The 27177-nt window shown below is 52.7% G+C and overlaps 2 long non-coding RNA genes across 4 annotated transcripts in view; both read right to left on the minus strand.

Annotated features, from left to right (window-relative positions):
* LOC106980791 (uncharacterized) overlaps positions 1-9324 on the minus strand; it is a 27224-nt gene extending 17900 nt beyond the window's left edge. The window contains exons 1-4 of one of the 2 annotated variants that reach the window (XR_008299064.1): positions 8402-9324; positions 7195-7340; positions 5151-5312; positions 4367-4537 (exon numbers count right to left, since the gene is read on the minus strand). This is a non-coding gene — a long non-coding RNA (uncharacterized LOC106980791). The remainder of the gene's footprint in view (positions 1-4366; positions 4538-5150; positions 5313-7194; positions 7341-8401) is intronic. The other variant, XR_003423179.2, reaches the window with a different exon arrangement.
* Positions 9325-27177, minus strand: part of LOC128315907 (uncharacterized) — a 21415-nt gene continuing 3562 nt past the window's right edge. Inside the window, exons 1-3 of one of the 2 annotated variants that reach the window (XR_008299068.1) lie at positions 22539-25183; positions 17148-17292; positions 9325-10765 (exon numbers count right to left, since the gene is read on the minus strand). This is a non-coding gene — a long non-coding RNA (uncharacterized LOC128315907). Of the gene's footprint in view, positions 10766-17147; positions 17293-22538; positions 25184-27177 lie in introns of those variants that run through there. The other variant, XR_008299069.1, reaches the window with a different exon arrangement.

The following is a 27177-nucleotide window of genomic DNA, read 5'->3' on the forward strand; positions in this document are numbered from 1 at the left end:
ATCCGTGTGAGTCGGCACTTCCAGAGCAAGCGCGTCTAGGTCTTAGAAAGTCTGAACACAATCTTGATGTCTGGCCTAGGGGAAGCACGCAGTACATTTCTCCCAAAGGAAGGGGATAAATGAATGGCAACCCAAAGTGATTCTGAAAAGTGCGTAGGTGGGAGGAGAGGAAGGAAAACAGGCGAGAGAAATATATAAAGCGTAAGCCAAAGTTTTAAGACAACAACAAAGGAAGTCCTTGTTAGGGAGAAACCCTAGGCCCAACTGGAAGACAGAAGCAGACGATATCGCCCCCTACCGGCTGGAGGAGTCCCGGATTGTCCACACATTCTGGCTTCGTTTATTGATCTGTCATTGTTGCTTCTCCCACGCCAAGAACATCAAAGCCCTTTGGAATTCTCTCAAAGAAAGAAGTCAGTGGTCCCTGAGGATCAGCCTCTGCCTCGCTCTGGGAAGGAGGCTCGAGGGGAGCTGTATCACTGGCTTTGTGTCAGACATCCTGAAATGGATCCAAACCCATCTTGAACCTATTTCTACCTTCCTCCTGAACCACCTCTTGGTTAACATGTTCCATATGTTCCTTTCCCTGGTGGAAAATAGGCTTTGCTTTTATTTCAAAGGGCATCACTGGAAAGTCTGGGGGGCAGGGGCTTTGTTCTAAGACAAGCAATCTTTGGGGAGCTCTTTTAAAGAAGCAGAGATTCCGACTTCAGCCAGGTCACGATCTCGCGGTCCGTGAGTTCGAGCCCCGCGTCGGGCTCTGGGCTGATGGCTCGGAGCCTGGAGCCTGTTTCCGATTCTGTGTCTCCCTCTCTCTCTGCCCCTCCCCCGTTCATGCTCTGTCTCTCTCTGTCCCAAAAATAAATAAAACGTTGGAAAAAAAATTTTTTTAAGAAGCAGAGATAAACAGAAAGATTTATATACAAGATGTTCACCGCAGCATTATTTATAATAGCGAAAGAGTGGAAGCGGCCTAAATGCCCAACAACAAGGGGCTGGTTAATGAAATTATGATCTACCCACACAGTAGGTATCACAGCCATTAAAAGCCAGGCTTTTGGAGATTATTTTTATAGAAATATCCAATCTTTTGTGAGCCCTTCATAGGTGCCAGGAGGCATTGTCTCTGCTTTACGTGTCTTACCACAGCCCTGTGAACAAAGCTCTGCTTGCATTGTCTCCATGTGACACGCAAGGACACTGAGGCCCAGGCAAGCCAAGGTCACACAGCTAGGGCTACAAGCTGTGCCACCCTAGAGCTGCACCGTGACGTGACGTGCTGCGTGCTGCTGCCTCCCTCTCACAGAGATTCGTGGAAATTCTGAGCCTGGGGAGTTGGAAGCGAAGTGGCGAATTCCTTCCCGGGTCTGCGGCACGCTTTCAGGAAGGAGGGCGGGTCGGGCAGCACCCCAAGGAGCAGTGAGGTTGTGGCCAGGCAGCTCTCACAAGGAGGGTTCACAGAGGAGGAAAGAGCCCAAGCAAGTTGTGGGGAGAGTTTAGCAAGCACGGAGAACGTGGGGATGGTTAGCGCATCAGGTATGTTGTAACAGCACTGGAAACCAATAGAGAAACCACAAGGGACTGGGCTGAGCCCTGCAGCACATGCCGAAGCAGGGACAGTGACCGTCGAAACCGCTAGTGTTAGTGAGCCCATCCAGACACCCGTGCTGCGTGCTATTCCAGGTGTCTCATTAAATCCTGAGGACCACAACCTTTCTTCGGGCTATCATCATGCCCATTTCACAGGAGAGAAAACTGAGACCCAGCAAGATTTAAGTAATGTGCCTGGGGTTTCGACCGGTGAGCAATCGTGCCGGAGTTGAAGCGTGTGGTGCAGAGACCAGAGGCCACGTGCTTAACCACTGGGCAACCTCCTCCCTCCTGGAGTTGGGGGGGGGGGGCGGCGTGCCAGGCACAGGGATAGGCGTTCACGTTTATCCCCCACGAGCGCATGCTGTTTTGTGTTCCATCAGCTACAGCTGGCCTCCTTCGCTATTCAGGGAAACCATTCTATATGGAAACGATTACAGAGCCTCCTGAGTTTATGGGAACCCCCAGGAAGCCCAGCGTCTAGCAACACCAGAGGTGGGGGAGGGGAGAGATTCCTCCACATTTGGGGAAAACCACCCAATGGTCTCTGGTTCCTCCAGCTGGTGCCGTGTGAAGTCCACGGGGCATCTGAAACAAAGGAACCTCGCATGCCCACCCCAGAAGTCTTGGGCCCCTCCTCAGCCCCAAGATGCTGGCTCTGCCCCCGTTAGACTCCAGCCTAAGGGGCCTCAGCCTCTTCCTCCAAGATCGGCCACCTCCTACCAGGTCGCCGGGCTCTGAACCGGCTCCCCAAGCCCGTAGCAAAAGGGCCCAGCCCTCCTGCACCCCTGCCCACCACCCCCAGGGCAAGCTCTTCTCGGACCCTTTACTTATCTGCTTTCACTGTCCACAGTAGCAAACATGGGGATTTTTCTGGTCTGCCTCCCTTCCTGAAAAGGTGAGTGGAGGTCTCTGTGGATTCTGACTACTGTGCACCTGGAGGGCAGGCTCACCGGGTCTAACAGAATGGACAGCCCTTGGGGGCCAATCCAGCGCCGGCACCCCTCCCACCCACAAGCCCACCCCCCAGCAGACCCAGAGGAGCAGGCTCTGGAGCCCTGCTGTCTAGGACACACCCCCTTTCTTGGCCCCAGGCCCCCTGACCCGAGGCGCAGCCCCTCAGACTGCCCGGATCCCAGCGCCCGGAAGGAGGTCCTCTCCTCTGCCACTACGGGGCATTTGGCGGTGAGGAGGAGAAGCCGGGCAGTGGGGCTCTCCTCTACCAGAGAGAGCTGGCCCTCAGATGGAGGGAAGAAGGAGGAAGGAGAGCCGCGAGTGTGGGAAAAGAGCCTTAGGCAGGACTCTGCAGTTTGGGACACTTAGTTCCTCAGAAGCGGGGCTGAAGCTTTCACCCCTGGGCTTTGTGAAACTTCGCCATCTCCCTTCCACAAGGTCATCATTTGGCTTGAGCAAAATGTCCCTTGTAGCCAAATGGGCCCCAGCTAAAGCAGCCCGAACTAGCCCATCGAGGCTGGAGGGGGCCATCCCCCCGGAGGGCTGTTCTGAAGGCCTGGGCCCTGCAGGAGAGTTCTCAGCTCGGGGCCCCATCCTCCCCGGACCAGGGGCACTGTGTGGGGAAGGTTGCCGCTGAGTCCGTGGAAGTTCAGTGGCACTCTAGACTTGCTGTACGATGGGCTCAACCCCAGACAAGTGCCTTTCACGTTGGCCTCTAGGACTTCTGCAGCCTGCCCCCCCCCCCCCCCCCGGACCCACTCGCAGTTGCCATCCTGGTGGCAAAGCCTGATTAATCCTTTATCTCATGTTTCTGCGTCTAAAGTAGCTCCCCGCTACATACAGGGTAAAGTTCAAGTTCCCCACCACGGCGTTCAAGTTCACTGTGTACCTCCTGCAGCCTTATCGCGCCCCATTTCAGATTCTGGGTCTTAGCTGGATAGAACTCCATGCCTTTGCTCATTCGGTTCCCTCTGCCTAGAATTCCCTTAGCTTGCGTCTCTGCTCTGCTAACTTCCACTCCAACTTCCCAGGCTGGGGAAAAGGGTTCCTCCTCTGGGCTCCCGTACCTCTTGGCCTCACTTAGCCTGTCAAAACTCAGACCAGACTACGCTGTCACTGGCTGCTTTCTTGTCTTTCCACTGCACTATGGACTCTCCAAGGGCCAAGATCACCACTGCTTCCCTCTTCCCCAGTGCTAGGTCCGGCGTAAATTGGCCTCTGTCCACTCGCCCACCCCACCTCGTGGTTACTCTCTCCAACCAAGCTACCGATTTCCAAGAGAACGTTCAGGCCACCCGTCCGGATCTTAGAGATGACGCAACGGAGGCTCAGAGGCTTGCCTTGTGCCCTTTGAACCCATCCGTTTCTCTGTGACAATCCCTGGCTCCCCAGCAGGGCTTTGCAACCTACCCGTTTGCTCAGTGTCTGTCCCCTAGGAGATGGTGATCACCATACTATTCAGCTTCTAGCCCAGAACCTGGCCTATTAATAGGTGCTTAATCGAAGCATGTTCGAAGGAAGGGGCAGGGAAAGGCTTTCACGCTGAGAAAGCCCACCAGCCCCACGATGGGCGAACAAGGCTTAACCCCATTTGGTTTCTCTGCAGCTTCCAGCGAAGAGCTGGGGACACAGTCAAGCGTCAGCTAGCATTTTCAGACCAAATTCTACACACCATGACTTTCTTCGGTATTTGTGCTGCGATTTACAAGGCACTTTTGCAAACATTGACTTACTTAATTTTCATAATAATCATTAGAGGCCTTATAATTTTTTTTTTTTTTTTTTTTAGATTTTATATGGAGGAGCCAATCCCAGGCCTTACCTGCCGGCAGCCTAGCCCACGGCACACACTCCTATCTGAAGTCAGAGTCCCGCTGCCTAGACAAATCCATATATGTTACAGGCATCCTTGTCCACGCATGGTCCAAACACAGCATGGTTACATGGTTGCTGATAGAAACAGGGAATCCTCAGCGAACGAATGGTCTTGCTCCTAAGATCAATGGGCCAAATCAGAGAGCCCAGACACCCCCTGACTCGTAATTCTGTTCTGTGATTCCCTCTGCCCCCCACCGAGCCGTGAAACAGCAGTGCCCAAAGCAGCCAACTGCTTCCAACCAACCCTCTTTCTCTAGCTTCTCCTGGAGCTTGCTGACTTCAGAGTCGCCCTTCCCAGATGGCAAAGCTGTAATAAGGCAACGCTCAGAGGTGGCCACCCATCAGAAGCTTCCAGCCCCTCCCTCATCCCAGAGGCCAACCTTTGGTCAACAGTCTCTTCTTTCAAGAGAGAAACCACAGAGTGACCGCCAGCAGAGAGAGAGGGACTGGTCAGTTGAGACCTGAGGTTGAAATCTGGCCTTGCCACCAAATCTCTGTTTTTGCTTGGGCAAGTGGCCCCCACCTCAGGTGGCTCCCTTCACAAGGACGGTGGTGGCTTCCCTGAGCCGTCCATTTCCTCTTTCCTGCCAGGCCTCTCGATAACCAGAAGCCACGGTTCTGGGGCAGGGAGAAAGTTTAGGGCACTAACAGTAAAGTTTCCTCCCTTTCTGCAAAAATAACAAACCAACAATAAAAATAGCAATAGGGCATATGTACTGTTTACTTACACAATTTCACACCATCTTCGCAGAAATGCTAAGAGGTGGATATTCCTTTTGCTCCCATTTTAAAGATGGAAAACAAATTCTCAAAAAAGAAAATACTCCATTTCGTCCTTGGACACGCAGCTGGAGACAGGTAGAAGCAAGATTCGAAACTGGGCGACTTATCTGCGGAACAAGAACATTTTAGAACATCATTCTTTTCTGCTGGTCTCACCAGCTCAGCTTGTCCTTCCCCATAGAACATCTATAAAGTTCGACCACATACTTGGACACAGAGAAAAAAATCTTTTAATTTAAAACTGGAGAGTCTATAGGTCGCATTCTCTGACCGTAATCCAAAATTTTTAAATAAAAAAATAATGGGGCTGAAAATACTCTTCAACGTTTTATTTATTTTGGGGACAGAGAGAGACAGAGCATGAACGGGGGAGGGGCAGAGAGAGAGGGAGACACAGAATCAGAAACAGGCTCCAGGCTCTGAGCCATCACCCCAGAGCCCGACGCGGGGCTCGAACTCACGGACCGCGAGATCGTGACCTGGCTGAAGTCGGGCGCTTAACCGACTGCGCCACCCAGGCGCCCCAGGGGGTGAAAATATTCTTAAGTGCTTGGGAATTAACAAACAGAGGTCTAGATAACCCACGGATCAAAAGAAATATTAAAACGAAACTCAAAAACCATCTAGAAACAGATGAAAAGAGGAACATTTGATTTCAAAACCTACGGGACCCCCAAAAAAGCTCAACTCAGGGGGAAATTATGGCCTGAAACGCCTTCCTTATTAAAGAAGAAAGACTAAAAATAAAGGCGCTGAATACGCATCATAAGGAATTAGAAAAATAAGCCAACAAAAAAGGAAAGCACAAAATGGGAATTGACCAATAGCTGAAATTAATAGCCCAGAAACTAAGGGGATAAAAAATATATATATATATATACACTAAACAAGTGCTTTGAAACCAGAGTTGGTGGGAGGGAGAGGCCAGTGGTATCTTGGGGCCCCCTGATCTGTGAGGGTCTCCCTGGAGCCCCGCCGGCCAGTAATGCAGCCTCCTGGAGCTCGGGGTCCCGGCCCCCAGCAGGTGGCTTGCTCCCACCGCACAGTCTGGCGATGTGACTGCCCACCCGAGACTCCTTGGCCTGGAGTCGCGAGCAGAAATAAAGCTCCTCCGTCTGGGCTTATTAGGCAAAGGAGGCAGTTTTGTGTTTTCAGCAATGAAAGCTGCTGCGGTTTTGTTTTCTCTCTGTTGCCAGGAGTCAAGAGGAAGTCTGTGGTTAGACATCTTCGGGTGGAGACGTACACAAACACAGAGGCCAGAGATGAGCTCCTCGAATTCAGCCCGCCCAGGCCCAGCCCCATGGAAGGAGGCTAAGGAAACAGAGCCTGGAGCAGGGGAAGGTGGGGGGAGAGATGCCCAGACCCGCAGCCGCACACAGCCTTCCTCTATCCGCGGCCCACCTCCCTTTCCCATCTTGACAGCGGGATCCTGTAGATCTATTTTTTCTTCAAGGCATGAGGCAACCCAATTTGCCTTCACTCTGTCCAGAGACCGAGGTCAAATGATCCCTGTGAATTGAGCGCCCGTCTCAGTACTGGAGCCATGGCAGGCACTGCGGGCCGCCACCCGCTGTGGGTCCCAGCCTCTCCCTCGTTTCCATCAAAACCTTGGATTTGTTCCGGGTCACACCTCCACAAAGTGCTCACGCCTCCAGCCTCCCGCGTATCTAGAACCCGGCCATTTGATTGCACTTCTGGCCAATGAGCTATTGCATTCCTAAGAAGACTTTCCCATTCTTCATTCCGGTTCTTCCTCTGTCTCCCTTCTTTGTCCTGCCTGGAGCTGGCATGCAACCCTGGAGATAGGACACCCATCTTGTGTTTAATAAAGGTAGCAGCAAGAGGATAAAGGGAGAACAGGAAAACAGAAAGGCCAGGCCCTCCACGGCATAATCCCATCACCTGCCACCCTGCCCTGTGCTACTCTTGTGTCCAGGGAAAAATAACACCGCATCTGTTAAAACCATCTGTAGCCGGTGCCCCTGTTACCTGCCGCGGAATGAATTCCTTCTTGAAATGACAACTTTGGTCTTTGTAGGGTTTTCGAAATGCTTTCAGCCCGTCTTCTTACTGGGTCCTCACGGAAATTCTTCAAGGTGGGTCAGTATCTTTCTTCCCGTTCTCAAATGAGGAAACTGGGGTGCCATGGATGTGAAATGGGTCAAACAAAGAGTTAGGGTCTGAACTCCAGCACTCTGTGCCTCAGTTCATCGCTTCCCCCCCCCCAAAAAAAATCCTTCTTCCTATAAGCAGTTCAGGGCTATCCTTATCCTCACTCTACCTTGCCCCACACAATCTTGCACACAGAAAGCAGAAATCCCCCAGGAACCAAGGAGCATGCGGATGGAGCTTGGTCCCACCTTCTAGTGCCAGGAGTAGACAAAAAAAAATAAAAAATAAAAAATAAAAAAATAAAAAAATAAAAAAATAAAAAAAAGTAGACTTTTTTATTTTAAAATCCATCACTTCCAATCAAAGGATCTGGGTTCAAGTCTTGGGATATCCCCCTTTAACTTGCTATGTGTTCCTGGGTGGGAACAATCTCTGAAAATCTCCCTGCCCATCCATACAGTGAGAATGGCAGGCGTTCTCCTCCAGAAGCTATGATAATAAATTCAGAGATATAAGATAATGTATGATGTATGACAATAAGCTCTGAGATAGTAATCTCGAAGCACTCAGGATGTCACGGAGAACACTTTGCACATGATAAAGCACCGATGCCCTTATTACGGGGCTGTTATCATGATGACTTGGGTCTGTCTCAAGGCTGTGACTCCTCCCTCAGCTCAGCCCTCCTTGCGGTTGACATGTAAATTACAGATATGCTTCACATGCCTTCGTGACTACTCGTCACCATTTGTCGACCTCAGGGGAGCCGAGAACGTTGATCTCATGAGCATCTACCTTTAAGCAAGGATAATGTTAGTGTTATGATACTTACTTGCTCGTTAAGCCAGGCTATTTGATTTCCTAAGGTCTTTACTTTCTTAGTGACCAAAGCTTATCCATTCATCCACTTTCCAAAAAAAGAAATAGACTCTGGGCTGGAGACTCTCAGGGTTGCACGGGACTTAAAAATCATCTGGTCCAGCCTGCCCTCCCACACCGAGCCCTCCCCTTTCTGGGATGGCGTCTCATCTTCATGCCCCCTCCCCCCAAATCCCCGACGGGCATCGAACCTCCACGTGCTCACCTCAGAGACAAGGGGTTTGCTGCCTCCTGGGGTGGTCCATTTCTCCTCTGAACATCGTCTGCTAGAATACTCTTCCTCTAACAGACACTCCTTGGCAGACACAAGGATGTGCTCTTGGCAAACTTCTAATACTGTGCACATTTGACTGTGTAGGATGGTGACTGGCAGAGTCAGTGGGGGATGAAGAAGCCCACGTGAGGTGTTACCAAACAGGAAGTGCCATCTGTGCTGGATGATGACAGTCAGGGAAAGCGTCAATCAGCTGCCCCGCGTGGCTCCAGAGACAGCTTCTTCCTTCCTCACATTAAAGAGCTCAAGAATAGCAATTACTCCGTTAATTCTGACGCTCTGACCATTCACGGGGCCAGGCCAGGCCATGTGGCAGTGACAAGACTGAAATTGCAATCTTGAGAAGGAAGTTTATTTCTTGCGCATATCAGGTGCCCTGTGAGTTGCGAGACCCTCCCCCTTTTGGCATGCCGTCTGGAACACGGGGCGTCCAAAGTCCCTATGGCAAAACAAGGAGGCACATCAACCCGCGATTGCCTTGGTTTCAGCCCATTGGGCAGAACAAGCCATGGGGCCCCAATCTAGCTGCAGAGGAAGCGGGGAAGTGTAGCCCAGCACATGGAATCTGTGGTGAGTGCTGTCTCTCCAGCCAGCCTTCCCCCAGGACATCTCAGGGTATGCCATTAAAGAAACGAGAGTCAACCCTGTGGAGAAGAGGAGCCCATGGCCATGGAAAGGAACCATGCAAGGTGATGGGGAACTTTGGGGGAAGGCCCTCTGTCTGCTGCTGTTCACTACAAGTAGCCATCACACGGCAATCTGAGGTAGGATCTGTACGCACGGGTGGCCAGGCTCTTCCACCCACAGCGACCATGTGCTGACAAACACCGAGGACAAACTTTGCATGCGGAGTGTTCCCGACGTCCCCGCCATCCCTCCCGTCGCCATATTTGCCCCACACACCCCACTCTCCAAAAATGCGGTCTCGGCCTGCTCTGTTTCTTCTCATTCAGCTCCCTCAGAGCTCCATCTTGGCCAGCGCAGTTCCTGGGAGGATAGGAAGGGACAGACAGTGCTGGAGAGACCCAGGTCGCGGGGGAGCATCCTGGCTTGCCAGATCAGTCTCTGAGTCCCCCCACCCTGTCGGAGGGAGGAAGTTGGGTCAGCAGTGAAGTGGAAAGAAAACTCAAGAACATAGAGGGCGTAGGGAAGGAGGGACCAGAAGAAAAAAAAAAAAAGACATAGGTGTTGAGTCCTTTGTGTATAATGGGGATGCAGAAACTCGAGAGTCATGGCGTGTCAGGTCGATTATGGATGCCCGGGGGGTTTGGGGTTCCTTGGAAGAGTCAAAGTTTCTAAAGAAGACTTGAAGCCCAAGATAGTAAGAGAGAAAAGGAAACAGGGACCTCATTCTTTTTCATCTCTTTGAGAGGTGTGCCTGAAGATGGAAAGCTCTCTCTTTCACTTGCTGGATTGGGCTTCTTTGAACGTGACTTCATGTAGAAACGAGGTCACAAGGAATCCCCACAGGTACTCAGGTTACGTGAATAAAACCCAAAGTTGAATGAGTAGCGTATTCTGGAGGCAGGCAAGGCAATCGGATAAGAGCAAGAAGGGGCTGTAATTGTTCAGAAATAGACTGATACGCTTTGGGGATGCCAGAGGACGAGGAGAGTGTCCAGCAGCAGCCAGGAGTGTCCACCCCCAGCCTCTGGGTCAGAGAGCCTGGTGAGCTCTCTGCCCCTTTCCCTGACTCAGGTTTCCAGACCTGAGCTCCATTTCCTGGATGCAGACTGACTCGGGAGTATCTCCTCCCTCCCCGACTCGTTGTACCTCCACTTGGTGGATGCTACAGTGACATTAGCTTTGCTGGCTGCCACCTCCCCCCTGTTGACTCATACGAGACTTCCTGTCAACTAAAAACCCAGCCTCTTTCACTTATGCTGTTGACCTAGGTATCCCACATCCTGTGTGTGTCTGGTGGGTATTCTGAACCCCAAGCAAAGGTCTCTCTTGCCTTTCATCTTGCTATGCATGAATTTGAGCCCATTTCAGCCTGGCCAAGGCCTTTTCAAACCCTGCCTCTCACCTTCCCTGAAACGTCCACCCTTCCCACTTTCCCACACGCCCCTCGGGGACAAGGCGGCTCAGCCCCATGGGGGAATCACCTGGCCTGTAAAAGGGGTAACACAACCTATCTTACAGGGACACCATGAATAGTAAGTCCATTCTAGCCATTGGTAAGTGTTCAACAGGATGTGGCCCAAGACAGTGTCCCTTGGCATTCCTCATCTGGGCTGCTCAGCTGGGCTCATGTAGTTAGATTCAGCCATTCCTCTTGCACATGTGGGTACACTGTGGGAAACAAGGCAAATTCTGCATGAATTTTCAAAATAAAACTTAAGATTTATGAGATGTTTCCTCCAACCTGAGGGTCCAAAGTCACTCTCTGTCCTTTGAAAGTCACCCCACCAGCCAGGCTATTTGGATGCACAGAGACAAAATGGCACCTCTTGGCTCCCTCAGTACTGCAAGGAAGAAGTCTAGATCTCTAGGGCACCTGGGTGGCTCCGTCGGTTAAGCACCTGACTTCCGCTCAGGTCATGATCTCACGGTTCGTGAGTTCAAGCCCGGCGTGGGGCTCTGGGCTGGCGGCTTGGGGCCTGGAACCTGCTTCAGATTTTGTGTCTCCCTCTCTCCCTCTCTGCCCTTTCCCTGCTCGTGCTCTCTCCCCAGTAAATATTTTTTAAAAAAGAAATGCAGCTCTCTACTTTCAAGAGCTGCCTCTTCCCCTGGGGCCCACTCCTCCCCACACCGCTCTCTCCCCAGCTCCGGGAGCTCTCCGGATACTCAGAAGGAACAACCTCAGCAGCTGGTCCACTCCCTGCCACAAGCGACGGTCCAAACTGTGGCTACTCTGACCTTCATCTTCAACCTCACTCCTAGGCTAGCGATGCAGAAGAAAGCACGGGACTTGGAGAAAGACAAGCCCACGTTCAAATTCTGCTCTCTTTCACCAGCTGACAGACTCAGGAAAGTCACCCACCCCCCGCGATCAGATCAGCAGGACTGCAAATTGGGATAACAGGACCGTCCTCACTGGTGGTTGGGAAAGTTACGAGGAAGGACTGGCTCCCCATCTGTCTTCAACCGCCGTCCCCCACCACCTCCCTCTCTGCCTCAATTCTTCCCAAATGTGAGATTCTCTTTCCTTCTCATTGTTACATAAGGAAGAGAGCCGGCCATCAGGAGACCTCACCCGACTCACGACGTGACCTTCAAGTCACTTACGTGAACCGTGCCTCGGTTTCCTCACCTTCACATTGAGAGGCCTGAGTGAGAGATTGATAATGTCAGCTTCCGCTGGTTGCACGCCTGCCGTGTGGCAGTCATGCCATAAATGTCACCTGTTTACATTAATCCAGTGGCTCAAGGAGGCATTATTATGTGAGAAGGAGCAGGCGTAGCACCCATGAGCATGGGCTGTGGCTAAGGCTGCTCCGCCCCATCCCCCTGCTCTCCCTTTGGCTGCTTCATGGTCTAAGACAAGTAACTCAACCGCTCCGTGCCTCAGGTTCCCCTCTGCCAACAAGGGTAGTCGTGAAAATTAAATCGGATCCTGCACCCAGAGGCCTCACCCAAGGCCTGGCACACGGGCAGCCCAGCATGGCTAGTTTCCCAGAGGATGTGAGGTGTCAGAAACCTGTCTAAGGTACCCGGTGCAAGACCACGCAGCTCAAGACCGTGCCCTGGTCCACTGCAGAACGCAGTCTGTGCGTGACCGTGACTGTGGAGCGTCCTCCAGGAGCGTCTCTGGTGTTGACTCTGGAGTTGGTAGGCTGGTAGCCTGGTGTCCAGGGAGAGGCATCAGCCTCTGGGGCACTAAGGCTTTCCCCCCACCCATGGCAGGCTACCAAGACCCCAACAAGCATGCCCACGGAGAACACACACACACACACACACACACACACACACACACTGCAGGAGCCATATTCTCAGCTCCACCAGCTTCAAGGCTCCATCCCAGAACCCAAGACTGCTACAAACAGACCTTTGAATCAATCGTCCCATCCATATACTTGCCTGGGCCCCAGCCTCTGCTGGGTGCTGTGATGGACACATAGAAGAATACTCTTCAATGCCATGTTCATTGAGCACTTGCTATGTGCCAGGCACTGTGACTTTAGAGGCAAATAAGTCAGGGTCACCAGACTTATGGATGAGACTAGCGCATGGCACAACACAGAATACAGACCAAAAGAGAAGTCCAAGAAACTCTTTACCAGTACAGGGGACACAAGCGGAGTCTTAGAATCCTAAAGTGTCGTCATCATGGGGACAGGGTGGAGAAAAGGTTTTCCAGGCAAGAGAAACAGCTTCGGTTCTGTGTGGAGGTAAGAGACACCCTGGCCTATCTGGGGGATGGGGAAGGCAGGGATGAGAGACAAGGCTCGGGACCTAAGCTAAAAGTTCTGGCCTTGTCTTATGTCAATGGACAGACACTGAAGGGTGCTAATAAGGAGCACCTGGAAAGAGAGTTTTGAATTACCTGCCTGGGAAGACTTCCTGGAAGAGGTGGCTTTTGAGCAGCCCCTTAAGCCATAGCCAGAACTTTGAGAGGTGGAGACAGAAAGGAAAGCCTCCCACGCAATCAGGCAGCGAGGGAGCCGGGACATGGAACAGGAAGCAAGGGGCCGTCTGGAAAACATCCAGGCCAGCAAGAGATAGCGGGGAGATGTTGCAAGAGACGACAGTGAGGCTGCATGGAGGGGCCACGGAAAGTCAGGGAAGGGAGAGAGCACTTTGGGCTGGGAAGGGTCAGAGGAAGTCTTATGAAGAGAATGAATCAATCAATGAGCCAATCAATCCACGAGTAGGCCTTGATTTGAACCTCCAAGTTTAACAGGTTTGCGTGAGCCCGGGTGCCACACCCAGGCAGGCTGCCTCTGCCCGCCCCCACCCCGGCTGCCCTGCTTCCGCCCTTTTAACCACACCTTCATCAAACCTACTCCTTTTGGAACCCCACGAGTAACCTCAAAGTTAACCTTTTGAGCTCATCAAAATCCTAGAGTCCACACAACCTAAGCCCTTAGTTTTATATTTGAGAACATTGAAGCCCAGACATAGGACGTGACTTATCCACGGTCACATCGGGACACTTTGCAGTGTCACAGCCAGAACTAGCACTGGGATCCTCAAGTACCCTCCTCCTAAACGTCAGCCATCAGGGGTCCACGAACGTCTCCACCCCAAAGACATGTCTTTCATCATAGAAACTTCTTTCTTAGAAGAAAGAAATTGACTCCTTAGGACCCAAAGGAATGAATCTAGGATAGTCATGCTTTAAGCCACATGACCAGTTCTGAAGAAATACCTGGCTGTCGCAGCACCAAAGCTAGACCAGGTGGGTAACCAACCTCCTTCCCCAGATTGGAAGCTGGCCTGAGCCCTATGTGCAGAACAAGGAGGGGTGAAGCACTGAGAATTTCACCTGCTTTGTTTCAGTTTCCATAGAAACCTCACGGGGAAAGATGGGGAAACCCCATCTTCCAAACCACCGTTTCAGGAGGCCGAGAGGTGGCCCAAGGCATGAAGGTGACAGCATCGCGGTCTGCCCACCCCCCCCCCCGCCGGCCACTCCCCTCTGGCAAGAGGACACCATCCCTGCAGGCTCGCCCACTGCTTACTCTTCCTTCAGGGCCTGGGCACCCTCACAGGGCACATCTGTTCTTTGCCAGGTCAGTAACAGCCCATCAGGAAGCCCCTGTTTAATAAACCATCCATGTTAAATTATCGAAGGGATAGGAAAGTGCCATGAAGATTCAGGTCAACAGGAGTAGGGAGGAAAGGGGCGATAAAAGAATATGAATTGAGTGCCCATGAGCTAGACGTTCTCTGGGGGTGTAGCTGTGCGGTTGTACAATGACGTCACACTAAGCCGAGTCCTCTCATTTTACAGAGGCTCAGAGGGGTTTATTGACTTCCAGGGACAAACAGCCATTGAGTGGAGTCCAGCTCAGGTCAGGCTGACTCTCATTGGTGCCGTGCTGCCCCCAGAGCAGTCAGAATGGGTGAGGGACGGCGGGCTGGAGGGGCTGGAGAGAAGGCAGCGGAAGCTAAAGCAGGGTCAACCAGAAGGAGGGAGGAGATGGGCAGGGGAGAAGCCAGAGGGCTGAGGCGGGGGGACTGGTGAGCCCGATTCTTAGGAGCACCTCGATGTCCCCCTCGAGCTTCTCTTTCCTCCTGACCATTTTTACCAACTTGACTAGAACACGGAGCTGATCCTTGGAGGCGGGGAAGCTGGTAGCAAAGGAGAAAAAGAACAACCTCCCTTCTCCCTGTGTCCCTTTCGGGGGGTTGGGCTTTAACATATAAATCTGGACGGATACAATTCAGTCTGTAGCACCAACCAAGGAAGGAATTTAGTAACGACATCAGAAGAGGCCTTCGGCACTTAGTGTTCTTCCTCTGGACGTTGGGGTTGAAACATCACCTCCTTTGTGGGATTTCCAGAATCACTGGGCTAGATCACATCAAGGGGCCCCCGTTCTCCGCCCCGCCCTGTGCCCGCTGCCTCTGCCTGTGACTTTGTAAAAACCTCTCACAGCAAGGACATGGAGTCTGTCCCCCTCTTTGATTCAGGGTTAGGCCATGCCATCTTTTGGCTCATGGGATGTTGGCACATGTCAGGCAAGCAGAAGCTTAGGAGAGCACTTGAATGATTGGTTTCTTTGCTTCTGCACTCCCCCATCACCACATGACTATGCCTGAGCTAACCTGGTAGAGGACGAGAAATCTGTGGAGTAGAGCTGAGCTGCCTCAGTTGTCCCAGATGAGGCCAGGCAAGATCAACCAACGGCCCGACTCATTCCCACACCTTTCAGGAGCTCAGCTGAGGCTAGAAGGAGCTCCCAACTGACTCCTTAAATTAAGGAGCTAAGAAACTGTTTATTGACTTAAGCCACTGAGTTTGGGATGGCTTGTTACGCAGTATTGGCACTCGATAGCTGACACAAACACAAGATAGTGCGTAATCGGTGCCCGAAGGGTGGGTATTTCCTCCACCGTTCTACTCACCGCCCTCCCTTCAGACGCAAACATAATTCTCACAGGGATAGTTGGGACGCACCAATCGTGGTCCTGGTGGATGTTGAGCTGCGATCTCATTGTTACTCCCGCTTCAGATTGATTACAGACGCTGACTGCTCAATTTTGATTAAATACTAAATCATAAGCTGCTTACAAAATGCCTGCAAAACGCTGACATTTATGAAGTCCAATAAACTACTTGTAAGAACAGGAGTGCTAGATTGGGAGAAAAAAATAAAATCTTCACCCAAACAAACATCGGTTGACAGCAGGCAGATGGTCAGAATCCCTCACTTGTAAACTAGAAAAATTAAGATTTGGCAAGGGTTGTCTGAAAATAACTAGCAAACATCAAAGTTTCCCCTTTCTATGCTGGTGTTTTTCTGGGCCCAGCTTCAATATTTTCACAGGCTACTGCACGGAAAAGGTGTTGCAGGCCTCCGCGTTGCTGGCAAGGAAAGGCTAAGAAATACCAGCAACGATTTATAGGAAGCAAGGTTGCCAACATCCCAAAGAGTGCGCGTTTAACAGCCAGCAACTGCACATTCCCATAAATCCCCAAAACTCAGCATCAGGCCTTCCCTTAATCTGCTGCGGTGTGAGGGAAAGGGAAGGCAGAATTTTCTAACTCGATTTTCCACTCGGATCGGCTTTCACAGGGGTGACCGTGAGTTAATCTTACGAGGCCTTCAGCGATCTTAATAGAAATGGAATCCAGCCTTAAAACCACAGGGTAGGGCTCTCCTCACCTTTGTTAAGTCAAGGAATGCGGGCGCTAAGAGGGGCTTTGGCTCAGGCTCAAACAAGCCCCACAGGTCCAGGAGAAACACAGGCTTTGGCGGCCCTGGTTCTCATTTTTTCCTGGCCTCTCCGTGACCTCCGAAGGGCTCAGAGAGTGCGCCTGTGAGCTGATGAGGTGGGTTTGTGTACTTACGTGGCTGTCCTCAAGGGTCAACATACCTCCAGAGATGGCCCAGGAGCCATCCCTTGATAGATTGCCCCTGGTGCCTCAGACACACAGCTTGCACACAAGACCACGACCTCACGAATCACAGAATCGGGGCCCCTGCTGGGAGAGCAGTATTTCATGGTAGAAAGATTGCAGACATTAGGTCTGGGAACCAGATCCCCAACCGTCTCTGGCTCCTTCTGGCTTCATGGGCAACACCTTCAGTCATGCTGAGGTCTCCACCCTCCAACTAGGGGAAACCACAGGCACTCTGCAGGGTTATTGAAGGGCAATATGGACGCGACGTGAACGAGACAAACTCATACGCAGATCATTACGATGTACGTTGAGTGCCATGACTAAGTTCTGCCCAGGGCATTACAGGAGCATAGAGAACACCTGGTCCGTCAGAAAGTAACTCCTGAGCTGTCTTAAAGGTTGAATGAGAGGGAACCAGCGGAAAAGGAAAGGAAAGAACATTCCAGAAAAAGAAGACTAGGTGAGCGAATTATTGACAACCAGCCTCTGTTTGAACCCTTTCAGTACTTCACGGCCTACTGAAGAACCCGTTCTAGTTAAGGAAATCCTTTCTTTCAGAGAGTCTCTCTCTCTGGCTTCCACTGATTGGCCTTATTCCCAAGAAGGGAACATAGCACGCAATATATATCAAACAAAACCGCAGCGGGTTTGCCCATTTACCTGGCACACGGAGAACACGGCGAAGGATATGGCTCTGCAGAAAGACAAGGCCCGTCCTCACCGCTCGCGACACTTGCCTCGTTCCCGCTCGACGTTCGCTGGAATCCACCGCCCCCTCGCTTCCCCTGGGAGTTGCTCCTTGTCACTGAAAGCACAGAGACGAAGGATCCAAGCTTGGCGTCGGGTGATCTCCATTCAGGTCCCGGCTCCGCCCGGGGTGTTCCGGATTCTGTGCCTCCTGGGGGCGGGGGGGCCCCCCGTGTAAAGCGACTGACGGCCACGGCCACAATATTTAAACACATCCTGCGACTCACCTTCCAAATCCCGCAGTAACGTTTCCTAATTAATCACCCTGTGTACTGCATTCTAAATTAATTAAATTAAAAGTCATTAAATCCAGGAAATTGAAATTAGTCTAATTAGATTAGAGGCACATCCAGTGGCTGTGGTGAGGGGTGCCATGTAAATTGGCCAATTTCAGTGTAGAAGAGATAAAGTCAGATTACAGACAGGCTGTTAAGAGGGAGAGGCAAGGCGTACAAAGAATGAGTCAAGGTCGAGGCGATAACGGTATCAAGGAGAATAACGACCACGGTGGCGACAGCCTGCCTAGTTAGTCCCCACAAACCCCCTCTGAGGTAGGTGCTTTCGTCAGCCCAGCTTGACAGATGGGCAAACGGAGGCTGGGCTGCGTGGAGGGCCACGGTGGAAGCCCCTGTGGTTCGACCCCGGAGGCCCCTGCTCACGCTCTCCCACCAGCCTCCCGGATCATAGGCAGAAAGGACTCTGTGGGCTGGACAAAGAACAGCGTGGGACGGTGGCCCCGCACACACCAGCCAGCCCGGTCCGGCACAGTCCACGTGATGTGGACTTCTGTCCTCCCGTGATGCCCACGACGGGTAACGCTCATGTGCCCACCCCACTTAAGGGTGGTCCGGGCCAAATCATGGCTGTCGAGGACTGGGAGGTGTCCAAGGTTTACCCTACTCGCTAAGAAGCTAGCGCACCTTACAGTCGAGGTTCCTGGGCCAGACACAAAAGACTTCAATCCTCACAGAAATAGTAAGAGGCAGAATAGCAGCCTTTCTTGCCTCGGTTCCCCAAGCCCCAAATCCCTTAAGGCAACAGGGAAAGGGCCAAATGATGCCTGCGCATTCAATGGGTCGTATTATAGGAGAGAAACCCCAAGCGTAGGGAAGGTGAATCTTTTATAAACTCTTTTTTTTTTAAAAGTCTTATTTATTTTTGAGAAAGAGAGAGACAGAGTGTGAGCAGGGGAGGGGCAGAGAGAGAGGGAGACACAATCAGAAGCAGACTCCAGGCTCTGAGCTGTCAGCATAGAGCCTGAAGCGGGGCTTGAACTAGTGAACTGCGAGATCATGACCTGAGCTGAAGTCGGATGTTCGATCGACTGAGCCACCCAGGCGCCCCAGGGAAGGTGAATCTCATACGAGGAACAGCGGGGTTGCCTGCCCTGCTCTCCAGAGGGACGCCCTCCTCCAAGGCTATTGGCTGTACCAGGGACTTCAAAGCATAGCCCGGAACAAAGGCAGGTGGTACCTCTGTTCAGAAAACAGGCAGGAACTCCAAAGGCCTGCAGAGAATTTTCTCCCGACCATATCCACCCTTTTTAGTCTCAGCTTCTGGCCGATTTTCCCTTGAGCACCCCACCCCACTGGCCACTCTGATTAAGCTGACCAACAGGGAGCGGGACCAAATCTGTTCTGTTAGAGTCATGCAGCATTTAAGCGAGGCAAATATCAATAGGGCTCCAGGCAGCAAGAGGAGACCAACCTGCAGTACTGACCTCAGCTTTGCCCTCCCCAGAGTCCTGAACCCGGCCGTCTGAACAAAGGTCATATTAATCAGGGTCTACCTGAGAAAGCCAGGGGGATTCCGCCTTATGGTTCTGTACTGACCTTTCCGCTTGGCCCAAGGCAATGATCCAAGTAGACAGAATGTATTAGGGATGGCACAGGCTCCTCCTTGACCTCCCAGGAGAAAGTGTGGGGTAGTTCCATCATTCAAAACAACCCTGGCTTGACCCTCGGCTCTCAGTGAGCTGAGATTGACATGAGTGCCTTCCAGATCCCAGGGCAAGGTGAGGTCAGCTAAAGGCAGAGACAGATTTCTTGCTGCCTTTTCTGAGTGGGGGACCCCCATGATAGGGATAACTAACCACAGGAACACACACAGGTGCCAAGTGGCTTCAGTCATCGGGGGGTTCCCGACGTGCCAGCGATGTCTACTTAGATACCTGAAGGTCTCTTTGATGCCTTCTAAGCTGTAAGTCACCATGTATTCAGAAGGGACACAGGTTAATGTCTGGCTTCCACATGAGAAGTACAGTCCCAAGGCTGCATATGGAGACCCTAGAAAGAAAGTACTTTTTTTTTTTTTACAACTGTTGGGCTCCCCCAAGTGGGGACTTCATCACTCAGGGGACACGGGTTGACAGCACCTCCCATGGCCTTTCAGTGGGTCATAAGCCATGGGGTTCCCAATTCCACTGCCATCAGTCTTGTCTAGTCCTTGGTTTGGGGGAGATCGCCTGAGGGCAGACTGGCCAACCGGTTCTGTCTGTCCACTCCCCCAGCCGGGTGCCCACTCCCCCAGCCGGGTGACATTCACCTGCCCCATGGAATGACCAAGTAACAGCTGTGAGAATCCAGACACCCAGAGGTGCTGACGGTATTTTGTGCGGGAGATGCAGGAGCTGGGGCCATTCCTGCCTTTCGTACAGAGTTCTCAGTGAGGTCAAGGGGAGTAGGGACCAAATGATGGTCAGAGCTGCCTGGCGGAGGACGGCAGACCCAGTAGTTCGTTAAATTTAAGGCACTTCAACAGTTTGGGAGAAGCTGCGCAGAGCATCTTCTTTCGAGAGGAAGTCCCCAGGAGCGGTTCCAAAAGACCAATCCCACGAATGTCCCCTTCTTCCCAGTAGCTGACCACCGAGCACAAATCTAAGATGTTTCCTCCGCAGGGGCTGGGTTGTTAGCCTCCTTCCGCTGTCATCCCAGTGGCTAGAACATCACCCTTTCCCCCCGATAATCTCCTACTCATACTCTGTCCAGAAGGTTCGGGTACAAGAGCAGTGAGAAGCGTTTTCATAAAACATATAGAGACCCGTTACATCCCCCACTCTGGCCCATGGGGGCCACCGTAGGAGGACTTGGTGAGCCATGTACTCATCCACGTGGTCACCGCCCTGATGCTCCAAGATCATGGCAATCCAACAAGAGAATCCAGGTGACCGAACCAAAGTTAAATTTGAACCCCCGCAGGTCCCCCCTTTGCTTTTGGGGGTTGCTGGTGGGAAGGAAAGATACATCCCACCCAGGAATGGTCCGGATGGAATCCCGGAGCTCCCAAACTAGATCTGAATAAACTCCCACCCGGATCATTACTCAGGAGGCAGCCAAGGGAAGAGGCTTCCTTTCTGGGTCAGCCGCATCCACACCGCCCGACTAAAGTGACCAGGGGAGGCACAGTCAGCAAGGAAAGGAGCGGGGAGGGAGGGAGAGAGACGAAAGAAGAGACCCAGCCGGGGCATAGCCACATGCAACAAATGCATCTCTGGTGTTCCCATTTACAACATTGACATTCAGGTTACTTTTTCGGTCTCCCCGCAGCTGCGGGAGGAGCTCACTTTATGGACTCAAAGGTCCGTCCTGATCATTTCAGCGGCCCAGAGGAAACATCTGCCCTAAAGATGAAAGCTTCTGCCTCTACCAAGAGAGGAACCACTCGCAGTTTGGAGAAGACAGTTCTGCCATTGTCTGCCTCTCCCAAGGTCAGGCCCCTCCCGGGTCCTCCTCCCCGGCAGCGGGCATCCCGCCAGCACGCTGCTCATTAGACGACAGCTCTACCAGGGGCCCCAAACAGCACCGGCGAGCTCCCCAGGTGGCTGCTTAAATGGGATACAAAGGTACATTCTAGACTCTCCAGAGATGAGTCTACATTGCGTATCCTTCCACGAAGCTCGATGACATTAATTTTTACAGCTGAGTTGATAAGAATGAAGCAACCGGGGAAAAAGAGGAGAAAAAAAAAAAAAAAATGAAGCTACCCTTCCCTCCAATCCCTGCACTGCTGACGTTGCAAATTAAGAGCCGCGTCATCAGGCGGCTTGGGGTGGGCGTTCAGGTTTGCTGCCCCTTGTAGGCCCTTCTTGGGCAACACGGGGCCAAGTTCCACCTGCCTTGTCTGCCCCCAGACACCGCGCGTGGTGCAGGCGTGTTGGTGGCTGGAACGAGGGGTCCCGGCTAGTAATGAAAGCCCGCGTGGGTGCCCGTCTTTGCAGATGCCAACGGGACACGATGGGGGGCAGGTTAAAGCAGGCAGGGGCAATATGCCTCCTCTCTATGAGCTCCCAACCAACAATTAGCCTGACCCTTTCCTCTTCCACTGCTGCTTTGCCTAATTTGCTTCACTGCTGGGGCGGGGGGGGGGGGGGGGGGGGGAGGCGGGAAAAAAATCCTGAAGACGAATAAAAGCATTGGTCTCTTTCGACCATCAAAGGCAGAACTGGATGCTGCGTGGTGATTTTCAAGGCAATTCCAAATTAACTTCAAATTACCAAGAGCCGACTCCCTCCATGCCTTTCTCTCTCACGCTCGCTGGCTCACGCTTTCCCCCCCCTCCCCCCCGCCGCCTTTAGCCTGACTTTGTTCACAGAGCAGAACAGTTCCCAGCCTCCCTGTGCTCTGCTGTGAAACCAGTCCATGCTTTTCCACTTCACCCCTCCGTCCCCCTGGGCAGCGGCTCCCGCCCCTCCTTCCAAAGGAACCAGCCAGGAGGCTCAAACACTGAGCGAGCGTGTGCTTTTTCCAAGAAGAGGTTCCAAGGGACCGCTGCACTTTCCAGCCAAGAGACTCTGTTTGGTGTGTGGTTGCTGGAGATTGTAAGACATCGGCCAGGTAGGGTGCCCCCAACCCCCCCCCCCCCCACCAGAGCCTGCCAGGGCTCAGAGAGTCATTCCTGAGTGCTCCCCTGCCAGGGGAGGAAGAGGTGAGGGAAGGGGAGGAGGCAGAGGCAGAAGTGTGCTAGGGACATGGGGCAGATGGGTCATTCTTTCAGTGATGCTGGCCTGGAGGCCACCGCTCTGTGGGAGCCACGTCCAAGGCCACTCCCGCAGATGTCCTCTCTCACTGCCTCTGCCCCACGGAGCTCGCTCGCTCGCCCGCCTTCCTGGGAATTCGGACTCAGTGCCTGCCCGGCCCCTCGATTCTGGGCGCACCCTGCCTGCTGTCTATTAGGGGCTCCGCGTGCATGAGAAACACAGACACAGCCTGACGCAGCACGCGGTCTCAGCGAGCGTTGTCCCATGCCCCCACTTCCTCTGCCCTGTCTCTTCTCCTAAAAGTAAGCTCCACGACAAAAGGGACCGACCGTGTGACACTCCGGTGGCCCCGATGCCTCGTCCAAGTCCTTCCACGTCTTAGTCACAGAACCAAACGACTGCTTGTGAAGCGGATGACGGTTCCCTTCAAACGTCCCAAGTTTGCCGCTGTCCTTTAATGACTGAAGAAAACACACACGTTAACAATGCTTCCAACCTCATCTCTGTTCCTACTTGCCCCAAGCCTGTAGACAGAGTAACCAAATTGCCCCTCCCGCGTTGGACCAAACAGATGGGCAGTTTCTGGTGCGGTTAAAAATTCAGTGGTGAAGGGGTTTCTCTTTTCCACTTGTTAACTGACTCACTTGGAGAAGAGAGGCCGGGCTCTCAGTTCCCGAGCTCCTCCTATTCCGCAGTGAGTTTCGCTTTACCACAATAGGGCCAGGGAGGTCCCAGACAGCTCTGGGATCCTGAAAAAGACCACGTGAGAACTTTCTTCCCAAGGAGACACCCCACCAGCCAGGTCAGGTTGTACAAAGGAAGCTTTGACAAGTTGCAAATCGCCCCCAGGCTGCAAGAGGTGGGGACTGGTCCTTGAAACCCGGCTAGACTGATGTCTCCAGTAAGAATTTAACTAGGGAGGTCAGGAGAGGCCTCATCAGGGAGGTGACACTGGAGCTGAGGCTTGAATGACAAGGCCACGCCATGGCAGTTCTGGGGAAGGTCATTCCAGGCATGGGGAACAGCTACTATAAAGGCTTTGAGGCCAGAATGAGCTGGGTATGCAGAAGGAATCAAGTGAAGACCAGTGAGACTAGAATATGGGGGGCTAGGGGAAAACAGACGTCGGTCGACGAGGGCGCAGAGACCCATGGCGTGGGTCCTTGCATCCTGCGTTAGGGAGTTTAGACTTGCAGTTCGACAAGAAGCGATTCAAGGGCTCTACACAGGAGAGCAACGGTTGGGGGTCATTCTGGCTGTGGGTGAAAAAGTGCTGAGCCGTGGTTGGATGCCAGTGCTACTTACTGGGATGGGGAATACTTGGGGAGGCCTGTGGGCAAGGCTTCTAGCTCACTGTAGGTGATCAACAGGTGGGAGGTTATTGTCACCTCATTGCTACTTTTGTGGCTCCCTTGAAGCTCTGCCCAGATCCCTTCTTGGGAGCAACACATCTCCAGCTAATGGGAAGCTCATCCCTCATCAGAACCTACCTTAGACCACGGGGATCTGCTCTCTCACGGGGGCCTGTGGCCGATGACCGGGTGATGTGTGGACGCAAGGGCCAGCCTTCTTACCTCGGTCGGAGGCCATTTTGAAGGCCCATCCCACTCCAGAGCCCCCTGTAGGGTCCTGGGGCCTCGTTCACAGCCACACCTTGGGTCTGCTTGCCCCCTTGGCCTGGTCAGCCTCCTCCCCTCTTTATTTGTGTTCCCCGTGCTCCCCGGCCTCTCCGAGAACCGTCTCAGAGTCTAGTTCCCGAAAACCTAATCTAAGACCACTAGTGTTACCGTCATCATCATTATCACTAGATCATTCCTAGGGTCCCATCCAATTTGAAAACTCTATTATGAGGAATGCTGAAATAGCCTCTCAAACTTCTCTAATGCCTACTATCTGAAGACTCCCGCCCCCACATCTTGGTTCACCACCAACACCACACTGTCCCTCAGAAGCGGCTTCCTGTCCTAGATTCGCTGAGAAACTGTTTCTATTTTCTATGCCTTTGTCTGCAGAAGCACACTGGTTTAGTTCAGACCCTGGGTCCTGCGTCGAGACGGGGCAGCTGCGTGGTGAGCTACCCACAGAACACCCCGGGGACCCTGGGGGTCTCTCGATAGCCCATCCTCACTCCCAGCCCCCACGGAGGGTGGGCAACAGGATAGCCCCCTTTCCTGCTCGGGCAAACCGTCTCTACATGTACATCTGCCGTCACACATATACTGCGTTGGCAGAAAACCCGTTTTCATCTGCACACGCGCGTGCATGTGCGACGCCCATCTGTAACGGAATGCGCCACATGCCGGAGACGGTGCTGCGTGAGACCACCGGCCGTGACGGCACAGGTCGCACCCTGTACGAGGGGAAGCGCGCCTTGATGAGAAGGGGGTCAGGAGCTAAAATCCGGCCCGCGGTTTTCTACCCAGCCACACACCCTGGGATGGTTTGCTTCTTCCGGGACGCACCTTCTTCTAATTCCGCTCACCAGACCACGCGCCCTGACACAGGGCCAGCCTGCCCAGAGGAGGCGATTGTCCCTAATCTGCCTCGCGGCTGAGAGGAAACAGAAGCAGGGTGCCCTGGTTACGATACCCTTGTCTCTGCGGCAGACCCACGCTTCGAGTCCACTGGCTGTTGCTGGGGCCGGAACTGTGCAAACCCCTCCCCTTTGCTGGCCGCCTCCTGCTGTGCTCTCTGCCGCCTTACTGTCGCTGCAGGGGTGGGGGTGGGGGGTAAGAAGCAGCAAGGCAGGCGGAGGGACTTAGTCTATCTCATGGGCTTCCGCTTCCAGGTAGCGTCACCCCAGTAGCCACAGATCATTTCAGATCAATCACCGCCTTTCCGTCACAGTCTCAGAACCAGCCACAGCCTGTCCCCCTCAGGGACAAGGTACCAGTCAGCCAGCGCCCCCTGCTCCGCATCCGAGGCCCCACTCCAGGGCAAGCTAACAACCCCCATCTCCTTCTTTGTTCCCCCCACTCAGGGCAGTAGCTGCCTTTTTGTGCATCCTCAAAGACCACTCTCTGCCTCTCCAGTCCCGCGATCCTTGTTATCATCTATGCGATCCCGCGATCGTCTATGGTAAGATTCCCCGATACAGTCCCTTGTGTGGTCTCTGCTTCCTGGCTGGTCACCCTGGATGGCATAGGTCTCACGTTTCGTTTTAGGGACTCGTTTATTCAGTCAACAAACACTGGTTTGCACCATAACCCCTGTTGGTGTATATATGATGCAGGATTTCATTTCGTACACACACAGATGTAAATACCGTTTATATCTTCGGGATATGCGTCGAACATAACCCAGGAAGCCACACAGGATGGCTACAATTCATTCACTCTGGGGACTGGAGGGTATTAGACGGGAAAGAGGACTTTCCACAGGACCTTCTGAGCCTTTTAGAAACAAGCCACTCTTCTATTTGAAAAACTGATGAGCGCTCATGCGTTCAGTGCCATCTGAGTGCCAGGCATGGGGGGAGGCCCTGCAGATAGCCAGATGTGTTTACCCTCCGCGACTCTCCCTGCTCAACCCAGGCCGAAACCGCAAACCAGCACTGCCCCGTATCTGGGTTTTCCCTTCTCGTCGACAGAGCCAGAGGAACATTCTGGGAAGATGGGAAGTGGATGGCAGAATCCCCAGCAGGGGAAGCAGCCCCCCCACCACACGACTGAACTAAGGGTGCAGCAAGGAAACAGGCAAGTGGGAGGTGTCTTTGCAATGCCACGTGCATGGGGTGGAAAACGACGTAAGGAAGGTTCGAGTAGGAAGGGCCCCCAGGGCTGGTAGACACAGCAGCCTCGTGTGCAACCTGAAAACCTCTTCACTCCCGCCCCTCCCATAGTGACCATGCCATATGAGCAGAACTAACCTGACCCCCAGCTCTAGCGGTGGGCCTGATGGCTCCAAACCAGCTGAGGCACTCCTAAACCCCCTGCCATGGGGATTGGTTCTGGTAACTTAAGACTTAAACCTATCAGCTGGAAATCCCAGACTTTGGCTTAATGACTGTAAGAAATGGCACTTTTTCCTGGTGTGATGCCCAAAATATTTAATAGCGTCCAGGTCAGTTTCTGACCCACTAGAACCAGCAGGGGCTCAATGAGAACAAAACCGGATCCAAGCAATCTGTCTGCTCACCGTGCTTAATGCCTTTAAATAGCCCTGCCTCCCCCTCCCTGGTTGTGAAACATGTGACTCCGGTTGCTGCTGGCAGCTCTTTTGTGATCATGAGGCTAGCTATCCTGAAGATTAAAAAAGATACCCAAAGGAGGGCTGAATTAAGATCCCTGGTCAGACCTTGTTTCATCCATGGTTAAACTGGGAAGAGCAGGGAAATGCCTTGTTCAAACTCTTGTAGCACCAGGACCTCAATCTTTTGTCCGTCAGACCAGTGTGCTTCTAATAAACCAAAAAACCTCTTATACCGCACTGTTGGCAGCAATGGGGACTCAATAAGTGTTTGTTGAATGACTTCATTACTGAACATGAATTAGATCAGAGGGGAGTGCTGGCAGGGGCCCCGGATCAGCAAGGGTTTGGAGAGAGGGAGGGATGACACAGAGGGGGACAAGGAGGAGAACCACCCACGAGTTGACGCTGTTTTTGGTCACGTGAACACATTTGCGGTACAAAAGGTTCCATTAAACGCTAGGTTTTCTATGGCTAAATCTCTGCTTGCCACGATGTCCAGAAACAATAAATACCCAAAGCACAGAAAGCTTTTAGAAGTTTGCTATAAAAATAACTGAAAAGGCTCTACAGAGATCTTCACATGCTGGATCCCATCAGGGGCTTGGGGTTGAGTGGAGGGGCGCTACGGAGTCTCGGTATTGTTCCCTGATTCTCAGAACAAGAGGGTTTGAAAGGCTGTGACAGTGCAGTTAGAAAACACAGCTGTTCTAACCTCGGAATTCACATGCATTTAAGAAGCACAGTCCCTGTTCCCGGAATCGGAGAGCACGGGACGGA

Source organism: Acinonyx jubatus, chromosome B3 (assembly GCF_027475565.1).
Source record: "Acinonyx jubatus isolate Ajub_Pintada_27869175 chromosome B3, VMU_Ajub_asm_v1.0, whole genome shotgun sequence".
Taxonomy (NCBI): Eukaryota; Metazoa; Chordata; class Mammalia; order Carnivora; family Felidae; genus Acinonyx; species Acinonyx jubatus.